The sequence below is a fragment of the Emydura macquarii genome, unplaced genomic scaffold (assembly GCF_026122565.2).
Source record: "Emydura macquarii macquarii isolate MOO-44397 ecotype Brisbane River unplaced genomic scaffold, CSIRO-AGI_Emac_v2 contig_554, whole genome shotgun sequence".
Taxonomy (NCBI): domain Eukaryota; kingdom Metazoa; phylum Chordata; order Testudines; family Chelidae; genus Emydura; species Emydura macquarii.
Window position 1 is genome coordinate 2,639,807 of NW_027130691.1, and position 21,723 is coordinate 2,661,529.

At 42.5% G+C, this 21,723-nt stretch overlaps 1 protein-coding gene and 1 long non-coding RNA gene across 3 annotated transcripts in view; one reads left to right on the top strand and one right to left on the bottom strand.

Moving 5' to 3' along the window:
* KIAA1671 (KIAA1671 ortholog) overlaps nt 1-10,577 on the bottom strand; it is a 133,365-nt gene extending 122,788 nt beyond the window's left edge. The window contains exon 1 of one of the 2 annotated variants that reach the window (XM_067539424.1): nt 10,445-10,577. The gene's annotated coding sequence lies outside the window, so the exon portion shown is untranslated. Of the gene's footprint in view, nt 1-10,226; nt 10,305-10,444 lie in introns of those variants that run through there. The other variant, XM_067539423.1, reaches the window with a different exon arrangement.
* LOC137147400 (uncharacterized) lies at nt 10,465-17,742 on the top strand. Its single transcript, XR_010918202.1, has 4 exons — nt 10,465-10,564; nt 14,212-14,294; nt 16,949-17,047; nt 17,126-17,742. It is a non-coding gene; the product is annotated as an uncharacterized lncRNA (long non-coding RNA).
* The last annotated feature ends 3,981 nt before the right edge of the window (nt 17,743-21,723 follow it).

Genomic DNA, 21,723 nt, shown 5'->3' on the forward strand with positions numbered 1-21,723 from the left:
TATATTATAGCTGGGCAGCTACAAATGCATTTATTAAGGATCAGACGGGCAAGTCACTCTAAAGCTTTGTTTTGGTGAGTTAATGTGAGGCATATAAACATCCCTCCTAAGGTTTGCCCCAACTCAACCCCTTCTGAAAGCCATTAATGCTAAAAGTGACTTGTAAAAGTACCCATAGTCTTGAATCCAAGTCAAAGTTTGAGTTTATCATTGCTAGAAAGAAGATGATTAACAAAAAATCTCAAAGACACTAAATACATAGTGGCATTTAAAATTCCTGAGAATTGAATAAGTTTATATTTTCAGATTTGTATTTCATGAGGGTATGAAGCAATTATCTACAAAAACAGAATTAGATTGTTCATCTGAATACAGATCAAGACCCCTTATTGAAATGCACAGAAGCAAACAGTTGATCAACACTGGGACTAGAAAAGCAGCCATTGTGGAAAAATAATCACAGAAGAAGAGTTTTCTTTGTCTGCAACAGCAGTATTGTTTGCATCAATGAAAGTACATTTCATTTGTTAAATGCTGCAGCACACTCAAATGTTCTTATAGTTTTGATGTGTCTCACCAAAACAGTGGCAATTCTTCATCCTCAGCAACTAAGTGGCTTTTATATTAAAAAGCTATTTCCAGATAGATGTAAAAAATTGTCAAGGTGTCTGAAAACCAACAGCTTCCTTTATAGTTTGTAATTAACTAGATAATAAACAAGATAATGCATCATACATGGTATATCACTTCTGTTATTGTTTAAACAGTAAGAGTTAAAACCAAATGAAAACTCTATTGCTGATTTCTTATACACACACACACACACACACACACACACACACACACACACACACACACACACACACACACACCCTCTTTTACACCCCATGGCTATATCTTACTGCAGAGTTATCTACATTCACCTTAACTCCTCTTGATTAGCCTAGCTTGAGTGAGAGCAGTCACACTGCAAAATAAGGGCTTTTCCACATGGGGAGATATTTCCAACTCTATGTGTGGACACTCTTATCCCACAATAAACGTGTTTTATTCCAAATTAGCTAAATCCACTTCAGAAGTTGATTAAACTAATTTAAAACAAAGCATTTTACTTCAAAATAAGAGTGTCCACACATGGAGTTAATTGGGAATAGTTAATATGCTTTAAAGTCATACCCTATCTTATTCTGGATTAACTTTCATGTTTAGACAAGCCCTAAAAGTCAAGCTACACAGAATGAAGGCATTATCAGTTGAGCTGTGAAAACGCAAGCTATAGCCTATACCCTCTGACAGATCAATCAACTGAAGTAAAAAGTACCACTACTCTTGAGTTACTGGTTTGTATGTATGGACAGGACTCAAGCTAGGGGCAACATTGAAGTTGTAACTTGAATTAACTCTGCAGTGAAGACAAGCACAATAAGAGGCATACAAAAACTGTAACCATACATGACAGTGGCTCTCAACTCTTCCGGACTACTGCACCCCTTTCAGGAATCTGATTTGCCTTGTGTACCCCAAGTTTCACCTCTCTTAAAAATGACTTGCTTACAAAATCAGACATAAAAATACAAAAGTGTCATAGCACACTATTACTGAAAATTTGCTTACATTCTCATTTTTAGCATATAATTATAAAATAAATCAATTGGAATATAAATTTTATACTTGCATTTCAGTGTATAGTATATAGAGCAGTATAAATAAGTCATTGTCTGTATGAAATTTTAGTTTTGCACTGACTTCGCTAGTGCTTTTTATTTAGCCTGTTGTAAAAATTAGGCAAATATCTAGATGAGCTGATGTACCACCAGAAGACCTCCTTGTACCTCCGGAAGCACGCATGCCCCTGGTTGAGAAGCACTGATGTATAAGATGCTTACTGTGTAGATGAATTACAGAAGTTTAATTAACGTATGCTCATTTTTCTCCACCTGAAGATTGATAGTTTTCAGTGCACCCACTCTAATGATTAAGCTCCTGAAATTTACAGTTTCAATTTTTTCTATGTGCTGTAACAAATTTATTATAAATCGAGATTGAAACAGGTTACTATATTGATTAAGTGCAAGAAATTTTCAATGTTCAATATATCCGGTTTCAGAAACATTCATTATAGATTTGTCATGAGCCAAAAATGAAAAATTTGAGCTTGCTCCTGATAACAGGTACCACGAGTAAAATCCTAGGTCCCACTGAAATCAATCAGAATTTTGCTATGGCTTCAGTGGAGCCAGGATTTCACCCCATATGTCTAGGTGCATGTATCAACATAAAAAACACCACTGATGAAATCCAACCTATAAAATCCAACCTGGATTATGCCAAAAAGCCACTTTTCTGGAATCTTTTGAGTGAATCTAATTTTTCCTGTATATCACAGAATTTCTATTAATATGCTTACTATAAAATAATGTATAGACGCTCACTTAATTAAAGAGTGTACAGTGCACATGGGGAAAGTGATTCACGTACAGTACAAAAAAAAGAAAAACTAACATTTTAAAACAAACACTCCAGACAGGTTAAAAAACTGACTAATGTTCAATGTCATTTCCCAATCTTAACATAATTTTAAAATAGCAATAGAGGGGATTCTAGGTTAGTTGCTGTTTAATCGTTTCATATCATGAGAATGTACAATAGAGAATAATGTAAAATTTGTATTATGATTAAAATAAATTAGGATCAAAGCCTCAAGTGAGTTATGCATGTCATCCTAACAAAATAAAACTTTCTCACACCAGCTTCTTTACTTTGTTAATGCATATACTTTTAAAGATTATCTTTAAGGAATCAGACACATTTTTATTATAGTAATCATATGCATCCACAAGCCAGGTTCTTCATCATCAGCATAACAGTACTGTTTTTTAAAAAATCTCTATAAATTATATAAAGTAGCTTTTCTGTAAATCAGTTAATTGGCATTGTAAGATCCTGTATCTTGTGAGCTGCCAAATAAAATAATTAATGGTATGTATTGCTGGGGCACATGGAATCCCAGATCTCCAATAGCACAGGATTCTGTGTTTCTACCTATGGAGTCAAGTTCAGACAGTAAAAGGGGCAATATAAACTTGGAAAAAAATAATCAAACGTATCAGAAAATAGTGTACCTATTATGCTAGCAAGTAACACCTCAGATCACTATAACAAACTATTATGTGAAAAACATTTCTATATTTTCCCTCACTTTGTACATATGACATCTCTGTATCTCATCAGTTTCATGCCTCTAATCAGTTAAGTTTCCCCTGCTGAAAATATCCTGAGAAAGATCAGAAGAAGAGCAGAAAAACCCTTGTTAAAATTTTGTTTCAAAGGAATTTTAAAATCTTTAGACCTGTTATTTAAGGATGGTTCTAACAGAAAACCTGGATTTTTTTCAATTATTCAATTTTTAAAAATTCAAGTTACCACTATCCCTTGAAAGCTACCCGGGACAATTTAGGGAGTCACTTTTAGAAGTTTAGCTTCCAGTAACACACATTTTCAACCCACGCAGAACTCATTCTGAAGCAATCTGATCAGACAACTGGATTTGAGGAGTTAGAGAAATACAAGGATTCTGCTATTCACAGAAGTGCATTTCATGAAGTTCGTAATAAATCTATGGCCTAGTCTCAAGTGACTCAACCTATCTCAGCTATTTAAATGTAACAATTTTCTCCTAGTGAACAGATTTTGAGGTCCTATCAACAAAGTTTACCCTCTAATCACAGAAGGTCAAAAAAAGTTATACATTTCCTTCTTTCGTAGCTCAGGCAGGGCATTAAAACATATCAGTCATTCTATTAACATCCAGGTCTTCTTGTACAGGTGGGAGAAAATAGGTTCATAGCTCAGATAAACACAATCAAATGTGTAGACAATACTGCATCCAAATGCCTCATGGAATAGCATTCAATTCACCTGTCTGCATCATGAAGTGTTGCAGCTAACAACTAACTCCAGTTAGGCCCTCACTTCCTTTTGCTATCCACTGTTGAAACCTTACTGATATATGACTCCAAAAGAAAGCATTCAGATCATTTGGTTTGTTACTAGTTCAGCATAGAATTAAATGGGTCACTCTCCAAGTGAGTAGCATTCTGATGTATGTGGTATTCACTAACCTATATAAAAGATTAAAAGTATTAAAGGAAGCCACTCCCTCCCCGCCACCCTGAATCAACATTAGTGTTTTATTGCGCGTTGCCATTTGCATGAAAACTGCAATCAGAGCCAGCTGTCCATGCTCATTTAACTGTCTCCACTGATACTAGAATGTGCAAGTGCTGATCCAGCAGCTATTTCTCATAAAATTGCAGGACAAGTCAGCACATACATCTGCACCTGCACATGTACCTGGTACATCGTCCCGCAATTAGGTGGTTAAAACTGTCGACACTCATAAGGCTGCAACTAGAATTCCAGATTAATTTGAATTAGTTGCTGAGGGAAGTTCACAGATCGCTTGATGCTATTGTTTCAGTTTCTCTGACTGCAACTCAGCAAGACAATCATGCATTAGTTTACACTGCCAAGACCATCTTTGAGACCGGAGAGGCTAGAAACTTCATTTGAATACAAAAAGCTTAGATCTCGGAGACAATAGCAAAAAATCCATGATTTTTGTGGCTTTTTCCACAGCATGGTTTTGTATTGTCCGTATATACAAAACAAATATCCAAGATATTACAACATTCTCATAGTGTGATCACTCTCATGTGTCAAAACAAAAGCAACAGTGAAGAACACATTCACAGCCTACCACCCTGAGTTTCATGTCTAGGCTTGCACTTTCAAGTAGCTTTTCCTTTCATTCATGCTTCTACAACTGAATTTTGAATACACTGTACTTTCATTCTGTGCTTTCATTTTGTGAAGATCTGTCTGATTGCAAAGTAGGGTTTAGTGCTCCTGGCAGTAGTTCATTATTAAACAGTAAGCCAAAAAAATCTTTATCCACTCCAGGAAACCAATTTAGAGTAGACAGTAACAAAAATAGATAGGACAACTAATATCTCCATTCATTCATTCATTCATAAAGCATCATGTACGTTTACAGTACTATAGAAGTGAAAGAAAAACAATGCCAACTTGTATTAAACATTTACAATACATCTCTGAATTGCCTTTACATTAACTTGATATTCCATTTTAAGGAATGTTAAGGGAAGGAAACTAGTATTTACCTTATTTGCAGTTTTAGCTATCATCTAAATCATTTTTAACAAAAACTGACAGAAACAAACAGCAGGGGTCAGATCCTCAACCAATGTAAATTGTCTTAGCTCCCTGAACTTCAATGAATCTACAGCAATTTACACCAATTGAAGCTCTCTCTCAAGATCAATAAATACAAGTCCAACTTCAACAGCAGCTTCTTGAAAGTACACAAAAAAGTACCTGCCTTGACTACACACTCCAGTTCAGGCCCATGAATTCTTATGGCCCCAGTCCTGCAAAGTCTTACATACCTATTAACTTCATTGCAACTACTCAAAATGTATAAACTGAAGCTCTTGCTTAAGTCTTTGCTGACTCTGGGTTTAAGGCTGGTTCACTTGTGCAGGTTACAAACAGTTCTATTCTCATACCACACTGCAGGAAACACTTCTACACAAAAAGATATCTTGAAAATAAGGAAGGAACAATGGCATTCGAGAAACTGAATGCAAACTCTTATTTTCAAAGTTACATTATTGTACACTAATGACATTTTTAAAGAGTTAATAAACAATGTGTGACTTCATCCGCCTGAAAAGTTCATTTCACCAGTGGAAAACTTTCCCTGGCAAGTGAGCAGGGCTAATCAATCAATTTCTGCAGGATCTATATTAGAAAAAAAGCTATTCTAACCCTTATGCTCAAAGAAAAACTTTCTGCTCTGACTATGCACTACTGTATTTCTGAGTCTTCAGAGAGCTCTAGTGCCTGTAATCCCTCTCATCTTTTGCAAGCATCCTAACAATGAAATTATCAAAACTCTGGGAAATTTCATGATTATTTAAAAACCCATGAGCAGCAGGAAAACTGCCAAAAATCATCTTAGTTTTACTCTCATGATGCTTGTGAAAGCTACCAGAAAAAGCACCACTGAAGTTATTCCTGGGCAATGAGCACACAAAAAGTAAGCTTGAGAAAAATGTAAACCAGTGATGATGCCTCATTGCAATAGCCAAGGGGCTTGGAAGTGTGGGGAGAGAAAGCTCCTTGCTCCTTTCCAGCAGCCAAGCTGATGTGAAAGGAGAGGGAGGAGACAGGATGGGTTCAAATTTATCTACTAGCCAGGCTGATATGCCAGATGGAGCAGAGTCCATGACCACTGCCGAGGCAGGAATCGAAGAACTCTTCCAGCAGCAGGGAGGTGGAGTAATGGACTTGTAACCTACATTCCATCTAGAGCCTGCTGATGGGCTCCTGCACCTCACTTTTCATATCAGTCTCTAGCATGTAGCCCTTTGACTAATAGGCATCTGGTAAATCTTTCAAGCACAGTCCTCTCTATGGCATTCCTCCTTGCAGAAAAGTTATTCACAAATCAGAACTGGAAGCTTTAGAAAACCTGTATTCAGAAGAAAGCAAGCTATCCCCAAATATGTCATGTTTTCAGCATCCTCAGCAAAAATGCCCAGGACTGAAAAAGCATGCAGAGTTAACTCCCTTCTCAGGGTTAGATATGGCTGACAGTGGTAAAAATGTCTGTGCCATCTACATGCAGCTTTCAACATCGCTACTACCAGAGGAGTTGCATTGGTGCAGAATTACATGTCTGATTTTTCCTGATTGTTGGTAACTAGTTTATTGCGAAGGCCCAGACCAGGCAGGATGAGAGAAACATGTATGGCAATTCTCTGGCTTGTATCTGTCACATGGATGGACTACAATCTTTCAGGGTTGTCAAACAGGCAAAAGGACCTTTACTCAGTACTCATCATATAATTAGCCTAAATAAAAAATAAGTCATCATGCTGAGTGCTCTCCCATGAATTGTAGATTTAAAAAAAAAAAAAAAAAAAAAAAAAAAAAAGATTTTCTATGATGTTATTCATAATGGTATTCAGGATTTTTACCAATAACCCAGAAAAAAAAATCTCTAAAAACTCAGTCACTCTTTTCTGCATTTGCTTCTTTTATAGCACAAATGGAGAGGTGAAAATTGTGGGCAATGTTATTTGAAGTAACTGGAATATCCTTAGCAGGAAGAGAAAATACGTGATGAACGCAATAAAATTACCATAACTAATACTAGTAGCAGCACAAAAAGCATTTACTTCAATCAGTAAACTCTGGCAACCACAGAGGAAAACAGACTTGATTACCTGAAGTCTTTGATTAGGGAACCAAGCTATGAAATAATTTTAATTCATACTGTATTCTGGAAGGGCAAAAATTGCCCTTTCTAAAAAACTTATTTCTTTGGTACAATTATTTCACAGGTTACCTTTTTCTATCTAAAAAGCAACCTTGTCAATTAAATTATTCCAGGCAAGGAAAGTTTTATAGCTTTGTTTCTATTTTGTGGATAAGTAGTTTTAGCTCAATCTACACTAAAACAAATCCTGTAACATTTTTACCATAACCATTATCAGTTCTTAGAGAATTTGTAGAAAAATAACTGGATTAAGCTGCCAATTGATTTTCCTTCCCATCTTTTTAAATCAAGCAATTTCTTCCATGCATTGTCTACTTCTTTACTATGTCCCAGAATACGTACAAAAAATACCTTAACCACTCTTCTTTAAAAAGGCGTGAACCTCCCCGTTTTATGGCATAAAGAAAAAAATCTCTATTCTGAATGTGGGGGAAAACCCATCAATATCCATTCCTTTAAAAAAAAAAAAAAAGGTATATCTGAAGCAGCTGATCTAACTTCACAGTTACCCTGAGAATATTGTTTACCTCCTTTGCTTGCCATGAAAATTGCCACAGTTGCCACAGAAAGAAGTCTGTTTTGACAGAACATCAATGGCCATATGTAAGAGTTCCTTTAGCATGATACTAACATTTTACATTGTCACATGCAGCAGATTATCTTGAACAGATTTATATCATTATGCTTTGAAGAATCAAATCCAAAAGAATATGAACTGGTTACCACATTGCATGATGGCATATATTAGCAGCATACCATCTGCCAAACGCAGTTTTCCTTAATTCCATTCCACATTGAAAAGTCAAAGTCACATAGATGACGCATCAGAAACAGATATCAAATCAATACTTGTGTTCACCGGATTAATTTCTTAGCTCCTCAGAAAAGGAAGGTACAGTAACAGACCTGCAATTAGATCCACAAAGGCAGTTTATTACTAAAAAATAAATATAATAAAATAAGGCAGGGAAAAAAGTGAATTCACAGACTTGGACTTTCATCTCAACAGATATGTTTAACCTGCAATTTCAGAGCACTTAGATCCTAATTCCAGTGAACGCCTTCCATGGACTTCACCACAGTAGAATCAGACCCCATGTGATCTTCTTAACAGATTACTTATGCTCAAATACTGCATACCTAACTATATAATGTCCTTGTAATCACATATGGATTACTGCATGATTTTCCAATTCCGGTATAAAATAAATGTTATATTTGACATTATTTGGTGCATCTAAATCTTTTCTATCCATCCAGATCCTTTATACACTTCAATTTAGCTCTGCTAAAGTTGCAAATACATGGGCTAATTTAGCCAAAAAATACCTATTTCCAGCCACACACTATTGGAATCATGAAGCCCTGCATTTGTTTCCAGCTACACCAAATTTACAAATAAACTAAGAGAAAGAGAATACACAACTGTATTAAAAATGTAGTCCAATCAAGTCTAACCATCTCAAGTGTTATACAACAAATTATGGATGTCAGAGTCCCTTAATTATCCCAGGAGACTTTAATAAGATTGAAATACTATGGAGTGACACGTGCAGTAGAAAAGGAAGTTACAGCATTAACGTTTTCCTTGGGCATTATTTTTATTTTTAGTAAGAAAACAATAAAAACAAAACCAGTGTTAGAACCTTTAAACCAAGATACCCAACTGATAGTCAAAATAGGCAATTCTTTGTCCTGTTGACAGGTAACTAATGAGAGGAAAGGAAATAGGGAACAGGGAGGGGGAGCAGGACTCTTACTGTAGCTACCACTAGAGATCGTTACACTTTTCCGAAGCAGCCAGTGTTTAATCCCGTCAAAAGGGATGCATGATTCCCATAGAAATGGAGCCCATAACAACCAGCACCAAAACAACCGAAAACAAGGGAAGAAAAGTCTCTGGAAGCAGCAGCAGCAGCGCGTTTATAAATCTTTATGCAAAGACTAGCACTGCAACAGGGGGCGGGAGAAGTGCCCAGCGTAACAAATCCCGGAATGCCACTAGGCGAGAGCTGAAAGCTACCGGGGGTGGGGGGACAGGCACCCACCCACCGATTCGCAGCCCACGGATTCAATTGCAAGGCTCTGCTCCTCGGACTGTTTTGTTTCCGAGACACACACAAAGCAAAGCTCCGCTGCTCGGCACGCCGACAGACGCTGGGCAGCTCTAAAGCCATTTACACACACAGCGGCTTCCCCCAGCCCCGCCGAGCCGGGCTCAGAGCCCCGGGGGAGCGGAGTTGCCAGCTAACTTCGGCAACAAGTCCCGGCCCAGCATCTGCAAACCCGGCGGCAGCTGGAGCCGCAGCGAGCGGCCCCGCTTCTCGGAGGCGCTGGGTCGCCACGGCGCCCTTCGCAGCCGGGGCTCGGCGCTGCTGCAGCCCCCGGCCCGAGCGAGGCGCCGCGAGCCGGGGGGGGGGCTCCAGGGCACGTGGCGCAGGATTTTAAAGGTGGTTTTAAAAAGGGGGTTCGGGGGGGGCTGGGGGCCAGGGTGCGCCTGGCAATGGGGCTGGGGCAGGGTGCTCCTCAGGAGGGGGTTCCAGCCGATGGGGGGCGGGGTGGGGATACAGTCCGGTTCGGGGGGGGGGTGCCCCGGGAAGGGGGCTCAGGGAGGTCAGGGGGGCGGGGCAGGGAGCCCCCGGGGCAGGGATTGAGGGAGGTTAGGGGGCGTGGTGGCCCGGGAACGGGGGGGGATGCTCCGTGGGGTGAGGGGCGGGGTGCTCGCCCTACCCTGTCCTTTGGGGGGGGGGGGTCCCGGTCCACGGCGCCCTCGGGGGAGCTGAGACAGCGCGGCCCCTCCCCCCCGGAGCGCGTCTGAGGAAGGTCCAAGCGGCCCCCCCGCGCCCCGCGGAGCCCCCACCTGCGTCCTGGGTGTGCGGCCGCTTCGGCGCCTCTGCCCTCCTCCCGCTGTCGCCGGGCGCACGGCGCAGCCGAACCTGCTGGGCTGGCGGGGGAGGAGGCTGTCCCGCTGGCGCACCGAGAGCCGGCCCCGCCCGGCCGAACCTCCCCCTCCCCCAGCGCGCAGCCGAACCTGCTGCCTGCCCCGCGGGGAGGGACCCAGGGAAGCGCCTCTGTTACCATGGTGACCGCGAGCCCGGCTGGGCCTAGGCAAGGCGGAGAAGCCCGCGGAGGGCGGGCGAGCGGGGCGTTCCCGTGCAGGGGGCGGGGCCCGGCTTCCTCCACCTGTGGCGCGGCGCGGTGAGTTCGAGGCTGCTCTCGCTAACCGGGGGTGTGGGGGGGTTACTTACTAGTGGCTCTGTTCCCCCCCCCTCCCCTCACACGGGCGGGGCGGGGCGGGGCGGGCCCGGTGCTCGGGGGCCTGCTGGCGAGGCGCCGCCTGAGCTGCGGGGCTGCCCGGCCTGTGTCTGGGGGCCGGTGTTTCCTGCGGTGTTTCCTTAGGCGGGACCGTCCCTGGGGAGCAGCCAGCACGTGTGGCGAATCGGGGCCGGCTGCCGGGTCACAGCCCCCGGATACGGGGGCCGTCCCGCTCCAATCCCGCCGGCCGGGGCTGGTCACCCTGCGGGGGCGCGGGGCCGCCTGAGGCAGAGCCAGGCCCTCGTGCCGCCGGGGCGCGCTTTTCTCCACGGGAGGCCGGCGGGAGGCTCCAAGGCCTTTCCCAGCGACTCGACCGGCAGAGGCAGGGCCGGCGGGGCCGTGAGGCTCTTTGAAGCCCCATGAACGGCCCCTGCCAAAGACACGCCCGTTGCCACCTCAGAACCGTCCCCGCGGGGATTCCCCCGAGGATCTGCCCTACCCCGCCCCGCGCCTCCTGCTGTCACGCCGTGCAGGCAGCTCTGGAAACACGAGGCGTTGCCGTGAAGGACGGGGTGGTGCTCGCTAACCAGGGTCCAAAGTAGCAGTGAGGCTCCGTGACACGGACAGGGGCATGAGCCTGTGTCAACAGAAAACGTCTGCAGTGAGGTGTGGAGATAAAGGGCGAGTCCAACCTCTTCAGGATGCAGAGGCAGGATACTGAAAGATCTGGAGCCAGTGGTTAGCCTTTCTTCTCAGCAGACAGCTGGGTACCTACCCCCGTGGAGGAGCCACATAACCCAGAGACACTGAGGCAAATTCATCCCTCACTCCTCGCCCAAAGTCACATCATCGTCGCTGTCGCAAGGTGTCAGAACATTTAGGACTACACGTTCACCTGTTATCTAACGCCCTGTATTACGCTGTTGTACTCAAAGGAAAATGGCGGCAGCAGAGGTGCTCTGGTGTTTGGGTGGAAAGGTGCAGATCTCAAGTCCTAGCAAGACCCTGAAGTGTTACCCAAGATTCATTTAAAGTAATTACAGATTAAATCCTAGCAAGGAAGGCTGTTGGTGTGGTTAAAGCACTTGGCTCAGCCTCAGGAGATCACACTTCAGTTCCCATCTCTGCCATGGGTTTTCTCTGTGCCTCAGTTTCCTCTCTCTAACATAAAGATACTACTACTTTCTTACTCTTCAGATTAAAGACTGTGAGGAAGGGTTGTCTTTTACTACGTGTATGTACAGCACCTAGCCCAGTAGGGGCCTGATGTCACTTGGGGTGGTTTTAGATGCTACTGTACAACTAAATCAGATCTATTATTCAGGTGCCTGCCTCAATGGCATCTTCCTCCATAAATCCAGCTACATCCAGCAACAGAGCCAGTCATCAGAGACCTAGCCAAGCAGGATATCCAATGCTGCAAAGTCATTTCATGATTTTAGTGGATGCCACTCAGAGCTATTTCAGGGAAAAGCAAATAGTCTCAAGAAGCTGCTGAGACTCACTTCTGGGTGCCTGCTGGGCTTCCCACCATCTGAGGGGAAAGCCTCAGCCATATTTTTAGAAGCTTTGAAAATGAAAATGCCCAAAGAGATGGCACTTTTAAAGCTTCAATTCAGCCTTAGGACCTTGCTTCTCAGATGCTTCAAGATCCAGCAGACTGCTGCCACCAACTCCACACATAATCCAGGGGTGTACACAGCACTGTAGGATAGGTGAAATTACACAAGCAGGACTCCGTGCTGAAGTGCTTACAGCAGAGGTTCCCAAACTGTGGGGCACACCCTGGCAAGAATGTTCGGGGGGCACAGCCGGGGCCCAGGCCAGCGCCAATAGTGGGGGGATGGGGAGAGAGTGCCACCCAGCCCTACTCTGCTTCAGCCCCACACTCAGCTGCCAGCCCAGCCACATCCCCTTCACCTGCCCAACCCCAGCCTCCAGCCCCAACCATGCCTGGGCTCCTGCTCTCCACCAAAGACCCACTCCCAGCTGCAGCCTCGGCCCCCGGCCAGCCACAACTCCAGCCTTAGCCCTGCTCTCACCTCCCAGCCATGGCTGGGAGGAGAGGCGAGTTGCGGACAGGAATAAGGGGGGACGCAAGGTAAAAAGTTTGGAGACTACAAACTTACAGTCTAAAGGCAAGGGCCCAAATCCTGCCCTCACCCCTAGCCCTTGTTGCTTTGCTGGGGACCTGACTACAGGGGAATCAGTACAGTTCCAGGAGCACTGAGGAAGAAGGATGCTGACCTCTTGCCCAGAGGAGCTGAGCACTTCGCATGTGGTTGAGCAAAACTGGAGCCAATTCACAGAGCTCTTGGAGCCAGGCTGGAGTGCCATCAGCATTCTCCCACCTTCCATAGGTGGAGTGCAGTCACTGATGTAGAGCAAAGTTCCACTGTCATTGTGTGGCATGTGAGAAAGGATTCCTTCCCCTCATGGTACCCCAGCTCTTTACATAAACCCCTTCTCTTCCGGAATGAGTATTTGACTCTTAGGAATTAAATGTAATCCCTGGATAATGTTAAATATTGAGTTCCATCCACTGTACGTAAAGTAAAGACGTAATTCCATCCCAGAGTGGCAATAACAAGTGGCTACTGTAAGACGCAACAGACACAGACATGAGCTTTGCATACTTGGTCATTTCACCAGAAACTTCAATGCAATTATATGCAAGTTTTATACAACTGGGGAGAATATATTACCCCTTATACAAATAAGGGAACTCATTAATCTGTATGGTTCTGTTTTTTAAAAATAATATCGAATTTCCCATCAAAAGAAAGAACAAGTCTTAGCAGCTTAAGCTGTACCAATGTACCATTTGCACTGCTTGTTCCAGTGAACTATGTTTCTGCTGTCACAATAACCACACAAAAGATCCAGTAAATTGAGTGTTTTCAGTTTGGTTTTTGTCAACTTTGTCAGACTTTACTGCCTGAAAAGAGAGCTTCACAAAATGAAGTTATAAAATGAATAACATGAACTGGGACTGAGTATCAAACACTGTATTTCTCAACTAGGATACTCCTCCAGTCTTGTTTCTCTCATGTAGTGTATCAGTGCCCTACAGTGGAGAAATATGTTAACTGCAGATGTCATAGATCGAAGTACTGCCCTGCCAGTGACTGGTCCAAATACTGATACGGTTACACTACATTCAAAGACCAGATTGGACCCTTGTGATCATCTCATCTGCCCTCCTGTATAACACAGGCTAGAGCCCTTCCCCAAAATAATTCCTAGAACATGTCTTTTAGCAATCCAATCTTGGTTTAAAAGTTGCCAGTGATGAAGAATTCACCATGATCCTTGGTCAGTTGTTCCACTGGTTAATTACAATCACAGTAGATAGACATGATTCAATGGATGGAAGTTAAAGCTAGACAAATTCAGACTAGGAATAAGGTGTAAATTTTTGTCTGCTAGTTTGAAGCGCTCATTATCAAGTATTTGTTCCCTATGTAAGTATTATAAATTGTAATCAAGTCTGCCCTTAACCTTCTCTTTGTTAAGATAAAAATAAGGTGACTGGGTTCATTGTAAGGCAGGTTTTCTAATCCTTTAATTCTTCTCTGAACCCTCTCCAGTTTAACAACATCCTTCTTGAAGTGTGGATACTAGAACTGGACACAATATTCCAGCAGTGGTCACACCAGTGCCAGATGCAAAGGTAAAATAACTTCTCTACCGTTACTTGAGATGCCCCTGTTTATACATCCAAGGAATGCATTAGCTCTTTTGGCCACATCACCACACTGGCAGCTCACGTTCAGTGAATTATCCACCACGACCCTCAAGTCTTTTTAAGAGTCATTATTTCCCAGGATAGAGTCCCCCATCCTGTAAGTATGGCCTACATTCTTTGTTCCTAACTATATACATGTATATTTAGCCACATTAAAACACATTGTTTACTTGCTTCCAGTTTACCAAGCAATCTAGACTGCTGTGAACTGGTCCTTGTCTTCATTTACCCCCCCCCCCCCCCATCCCAATTTTTGTGAACTATGTCAAGGATTATGTTTTATTCCAGCGTAACTGATAACAGTGTTAAATAGCAGAGGATCAAGGACTGATTCCTGTGGGAACCCACTGGGAGTGCATCCAATAAATGAGGATCCCCCATTTACAATTACATTTTGAGACCCATCCGTTAATCAGTCTTTAACTCCATTTAATGTGCACCATGTTAGTTTTATACTATCATTTTTAATCAAAATGTTGTGCTGTACCAAGTCAAACACCAGAGAGACGTCTATTACATCGATACTATCACCTGAATCAAGCAAACTTGTAAACTCATCAAAAAAAGAAAGTTAGTTTGACGATGTCTCTTTTCTATAAACCCATGTTGATTGGCATTCATTAGATCACGCCCCACAATTCTTTATTAGTCACGCACTGGATCAGCCTCTCCATTATCCTTCCTGGGACTGATGTCAGACTGACCGGCCTATAGTTAGCCAGGTCATCTGTTTACTCTTTTTAAATATTAGCATAGCATTAACTGACTTCTGGAAGAGTGGCTCTCAACCTTTCCAGACTACTGTGCCCCTTTCAAGAGCCTGATTTATCTTGCATACCCCAAGTTTCACCTCACTTAAAAACTATTTGCTTATAAAATCAGACGTAAAAATACAAAACTGTCAGAGCATACTATTACTGAAAAATTGCTTACTTTCTCATTTTTACCATATAATTATAAAATAAATCATTGGGAATATAAATATTGTACTTACAGTTCAGTGTATAGTAATATAGAACAGTATAGACAAGTTGTCTGTATGAAATTTTAGTTTGTACCAGCTCCGCTAGTGCTTTTTATGTAGCCTGTAGTTTTATGTAAAACTAGGCAAATCTAAATGACTTGATGTACCCTCTGGAAGACCTCTGTGTACCTCCCAGGGTGCGTGTACCCCTGGTTGAGAACCACTGTTCTGGAACATCCCCAGTATTCCAAGAATTATTGAAAATCAATATTATGGTCCAACGAGCGCCTCAGCCAGCTCTTTTAAAATTCTTGAATGCACGTTATCTGGACCTGCTGATTTTAAAATGTCTGACTTTAGTAGCTGCTGTTTAACATCCTCCTGAGATACTAGCTGAGTGGAAAGAGTGTTATCGACATCATATGATACGACTACAGCATCAGTTTTCCTCAAATACAGAACAGAAATATTTATTGAACACTTTGGCCTTTTCTGCATTATTATTGATAATCCTACATTTCCATCTAGTACTGGACCAATACCATTGTTAGGATTCTATTTGTTTCTAATAAACTTTAAAAACTCTTTTTGTCCTTAATTCTGGCTACAGATTTCTCCTTGTGTCCTTTAGTTTCTATAATCAATTTGCTATAATTCCTAGCTTTTGATTTAATTCATTACTATCAACTTCTCTTTTCTTCAATTTCTTATATATTTATATTTTAAATCTGCCTTCACTTCCCCTTTAAACAAGCTTGGGTTTTTAACCAGTATGATTAAAATGTAATTATGTAATGTAAAACTGACGTAACTCCACAGAAGCCAATGGAATTACTCTGGACATATACCAGCATAGCTTCAGATCTGAATCTGGTAGTCTATTTCTATTGGAAATAACTTCTACTGCTCACTCATTTTTATCACACTAGCATGTATTCTTTTGCTACCTTTGAAAATCGTCAAAATGCATAAAGCAAAAACTCACATTTCATACATGCTGGAATCTGTCCATTGTTCAGGTTATTAACAGACACACCTCTTCCCCCTGCATGCTAGTACCAATTGCAGGATAACTACAATAAAACTCTGAATAAGCCCAGTATACAAACGTCTGCCATTTTATGCTGGTGTCTTTAAAGTTGATCCTCAACCAGAATTTGGTCCTAAAGAGTGGAACAGTTAGGCTCTAATCCTGTGGCCCTTACTCGGTAAGTGGTCCCACTGAAGCCAATAGGATTACTAAGGGTGTACAGAATCAGGGTCCCAGGGCACACAGACAGTAACAGAAATACCCTTTATCCATTACTATCCTACTCTGAAAAGGAGTAGGAGGTAGCTCTGTTATCAAACTAAAGTTGACTTTATAAAAGGAAAACTGGGGTTAAAATCCAACTTCCTCACCACACTTCACATCTGCTCCCCAGAGCACGTCTACTCACAACATACCCTTCCCCACTCAGTCAGCAAGTGGAACAGGCACTGAACGCAAAGAAAGATCCAGGGTACTCACTGCCAAGTCATAGTGTGGAGCACATAAGGCCATTGCACCAAATGCAATCTAAGATCAAAACACAGCAGGCTAACTCTCTTCTGCCTCTCCGGTTTCCTTGCATAGGGATCCAATCCTCCTCTCACTGAAGTTTTGTCATTGACCAATAGGAGCAGCGCTGGGCCCAAAGCAAACAGAAGAGTGGCTCCTGATTTAATGAAATGGGTAAGAGACGTACACAAAACGGTATAATTAGTAACATCTGACATTAGTTTATCACATTGTAATGGCCTAATCCTACAGGGTTTGGAGCAACCTTCAGTGAGAATGGAAGATGCTCAGAACCACCCGGGAAATGCACAGCACCTCTCAGAATCAGGCCCTGGATTTATAGCTGCGAAGACAGTTTCTCAGCAGAGGAAAAATTCAGCATGCTCAAAATAGTCAGACTTTCCTTCCTATTCAGCAACCAAGAACCAGAAGATAAAGCCAGAGGTCTAAAGTGAAAACATAAGGCTGATCAAGTGCTGTAGGTATAATGTTTTTCATTTGGAAAAATTAATTACTGCGTTGGTTGTAATAGAGGGCTTTATTGCATAGGTATTACCTAACATGGGTATAGGTACCAGAATCCAGCCCAAAGTAAGGCATTACTGGGACCTCCTCTTGTATGTTATAATTAACCAAAACAATCTGATGGTTTACACAATGAATAAAGAACGCAGTCAGGTCATTCAAATTCATTTGTCAGAAGTGTTATAGAAATGCTTTTACTTTTTGAAGAAATACTATGCAAAAGGAGTACCCTGCCTCCTTGTGCTTCAGAAATCATTGTGCAACTTAACGTATGCTGGCAGTAGCGTCTCATCCATTTGTGCTTCTAATTCATTTTTATGGGATGGATGCTCCAGAATTACTGGGGCAGAGGGGGAGAAATCATAGCGCTGATAATTCTAGTAGAAAAAAAGCTTCTGAACAAATCTCTTAATGAACATCAAAGCTTTCTCCCTGCCAGCCTCATGCCTTGTCTACACTGGGATTTTTATCCCTCAGTGTAATTGTGCTGGTGTGAACTCCTAATTGCGCTTGTACAGTTTATTTCTGTTTCCTGCCAGGCTTAATTGCACCTATACAAATTGTGTTCCATGGGTGCAAATTGTGGTTACACTAGGGCATTTCACACACTCACTACACTCATTGCACCAAGGTGTAGATAGTCAGTCTAATGGCCCTGTGTTTAGTAGGAAAAAGGTGTGTTTTTTAATAAGTACTAGCTAACATGTAAAAATGGTAGTATAGACAAGTCAGTTTTAGTTTTAATATACATTAGCAGGCTGAGGTAAACCTTAAGGAGAGCATGTGTGAAACTAGAACTATCTACACTACAATTTTAACATGATATTTAACACATCAGCCATTGAGTTAAAAATATATTTTTCCCTCTCATAGATGACATGGCCATACAGCTGAACCAATTTATGGTGTAATGTTATATAGATAAACTGGTGCAAAAGGCTGTGCAGACCCTTGCTTTGGTGGGATGGGGAGAGGGATGTCCCTGCCAGGAGAGGGGGTCAAAGAAAAAGCAGTGGGACCTTGAAAGCAGAGGGAAGAGGCAGGAAGTTCTGGAGATATCAAACAATCTCCTCTGATGGAAAACTTCAACAACAGCATCAAGCGGGTTCTTGCTTCTTGTCTCGTGATTCCAGATCATGTGTGCTCAGGTTACAAGCAAGCCAGCTGGTTTTCAGCCCACCTAATTGCCATCCTCCACAAACTCACACACCGATCTAAGAGTCAAGCTGGACCCATTCCATCTTGTGCACCACCCCCAGCAGTAAAGGCAAATGAGGCCCTGACACAGGTGCAGCTGAGGAAGCAAAGGTGCAGTTGACTGGGTCGGCGTGAACAGTTCTGCTGCGGGAACACCAAACCTCATGAGGAGCTCTGGATTTGCATGGAACTGAAAATCTCAGTCCCTGAGCTATCAGAGCAGCAGACATGCAGCACAGACAGAAGATATTTAGATCTAGTCAGAATACTTCTCACCATTCCCCTCATTAAGAGGAAACCACGTCTCTGAAGCCATCACATTTCACAACCGAGTATTAGTGAAATACTGAGAGGAACCTGGAGAAAACATTGCACAGCACAATGCAGCATATAATTAGCAGTAATCATAATGTTGTAAATATATTTTGCGCTATGCAAAAGAGTAAATGCACTCTCTGATAAAGAGCTAAAGATAAGAGAGTTAAAGCAAGAATTGCACTTTCAGAGTCCCAGACATTGCCCCCACTGGAGACTTCCTTGCCAACAGTTTAATAAACCTAGAAATGTCTCATTGCAGATTGAAACAATTTGCTCTACTGCTAATTGCAGCTTGGATAAGATAAGCCTGTGTTAGTTTCTCACACACAGGAACTGTACAAGTCCTTTCCAGACTAGGAACAAAAATGTTACAGTGACAATTGGGAGTCTTTTGAGAGTCTCCCTTTTGGATCATATTCTGGTATGGGCTGGTATAAACAATGAGTTGTTTTGTTGACTGTTCATTTTTTCTGGTGCTGCGATAATGAAAACTCTTTATCGATATCTAGATGTGCCCTGAAAATGGTTTGTTTCTGGGGCTGCTGCCCTCCCCATCATAAAAACACACACACTGATTAAGAGGCACCAGAACAAGTATCTCTGAAGATGTTATGTGTCAGGATGCAGCAGCGAGCTCTGTTTTGATTTGATTTCCCGTGGCACCGGGCTGTTTATAGGCAGAATGTATGTAATGCATGCAATTGTGTGTTAGGGATGTCTGTCACTAATACCATTTTAAAAGACACTCAGGGCTGCCTCTCTTTGTATTCAGCTTTTTGGGGTCCAGAGATCTGAGTAGGCAAGTAGTTGAATGTTCTGGTCAATAATGTTTGGAGTATTTTATTAGCTGGGAAACATCCTCTCAGGAAGGCCAGGTGGGAGGCCTGGAGTGGATGATAACTGAGTGACACACCAGTCTGTCAACACTACAAAGGCAGGAGAAGAGGCAGTGACTAAGAGCTGCTAGGTAAAGAGTGGGTGTTTAATTCTGTCAGGCTGTAATCCACCTTCAGAACAGCGCTGCTGGTGCTATGGGACAGATGAAGCTGCATGAATGCGTGGGACAGCAAGAAGCATAAGGCATATTGGATTGCTCCTGTGAAGTGCTGAGTGCCCTCAACTCCTGTTAAAAGTCAAGGGGAGGAATGACCTGATTGTGCAAGGTGCTGGATGCACCAAGGTCGGAGATGCTGGCAGGAGACCAGGGCACAAATGGTGGCTACGCAGGACAGGACAGAGGTTGGCAATACAGAAGCTGGGTGAAATACAATTTTTTAAAGCTTAGAGCATCACAATTTCGATTGGATGCATTTTAGTAACATGCTTCCCTAGAGATTGGTGTCTAGCCTAGTTCTGCACCCTCACCATCTGTAACTGTTTATCTCTATTTATATCTCTGCATTCACATGGATCCCTAGCTCAGATTCTGAGCTGTGGAAAGACTCTAAGTCTGAGCTGTAATTCCAAGATGCACCAGAGAAGCTGTATTTAAACATCCGTCCCTGTCAGCATTATTTTGTGTGTGTCTATTCCTTACCGACTGTTTATTTTCACATTTGTCAAATAAAACATTTCCATCCAATAGTTTGAATTACTCACATACGGCTACTAACGAAACACATCAGACACGCTTAAGTTCTTTATAATTCTACCCTACTCCAGGTCATTCAATGTCAAGATGCAAAAGCAGGTGATATGATGTGGTAGTTGAATTCTGCTTCAGCATTAATCAGATGGTATCTCTATCTTCCTAAGCAAGTATATCATGCAAGCCTCAGATGGACTGGCAACTGGATGCATCATTCATGCAGTGATGCGGGACAACTACGAGCTAAAAACCTCCCTCTTCATTCTCTCTCCCGCCCTTCACCCTGAGTAACAATGCAAAGGGGAATAGACCCAACTGCACCAGTGGAGGACTCCTACTTAGTCTTCCAAAGGGGACAAGGGAGAGAGAGAAGAGCCTAGTGATATCCACCATCTTTCCTTCACTAGTATTTGTGCGCAAAGGGCCAGATCCAAAGTTCGCGGCAAGACTCCCATCCTGTGACTCAGGTCCAAGATGAGCAGCTTTCTACCAGCAAAAGCAGTCTTTGGGTTTTCACGAAGAACACAGGGCGAGAATGACAAATGTTTTGCTAACCACCCGATTCCTCACAAGAGTGATGAACTTTACAAGCAATGTGTAATTGTCTCTCAGTGTTTGAGGAGGAGGCACTTCTAAGACTTATTCCACAGTCACCTTTTCTGTCCATGCTTCTGAACCAGCTCCTAAACCAATGCAGAAGCTGGAAAGACATTGCTGGAGAGAATTAGGTCTGTGCATGTGCCACGCAAAAGACTCAGTTATCCAAACCTCCATTTCCAACCAGCTCCCAACATGTTTTCCTGCTTTATTGAGCCTCCTGAAAATTTCAGATCTTCGGATGGTTGATTAGGATTCAGCTGTATGCAGCTTTTCTGACACACTCAAACAGTTATCAGGGGGGTTTTGAAGGAAAGGAACTGAGTTCAAGCATTGATCTTTGTAAGTAACAAGACCCACAGTGTACATTTGATCCATGAAAAACTTCCTTGTCAATGAGAGTCATGAGTACAGACGGGTTCTGATTTTCCACTGCCTTGATCCTGCATTAGCATTTATACCTGTAAATAGGAAGACTGCATCCTGTGTGTAAAACATTACTCCATCTGATAACATTTGCACAGATGTAACTGATGGCACAGGACAGTGAAGAATCAGGCTAAAAGAGTTATAACACTTTCCACAACTCCTTTCTTAATGTTTTTAGTCAGTAATCGCACAGCAA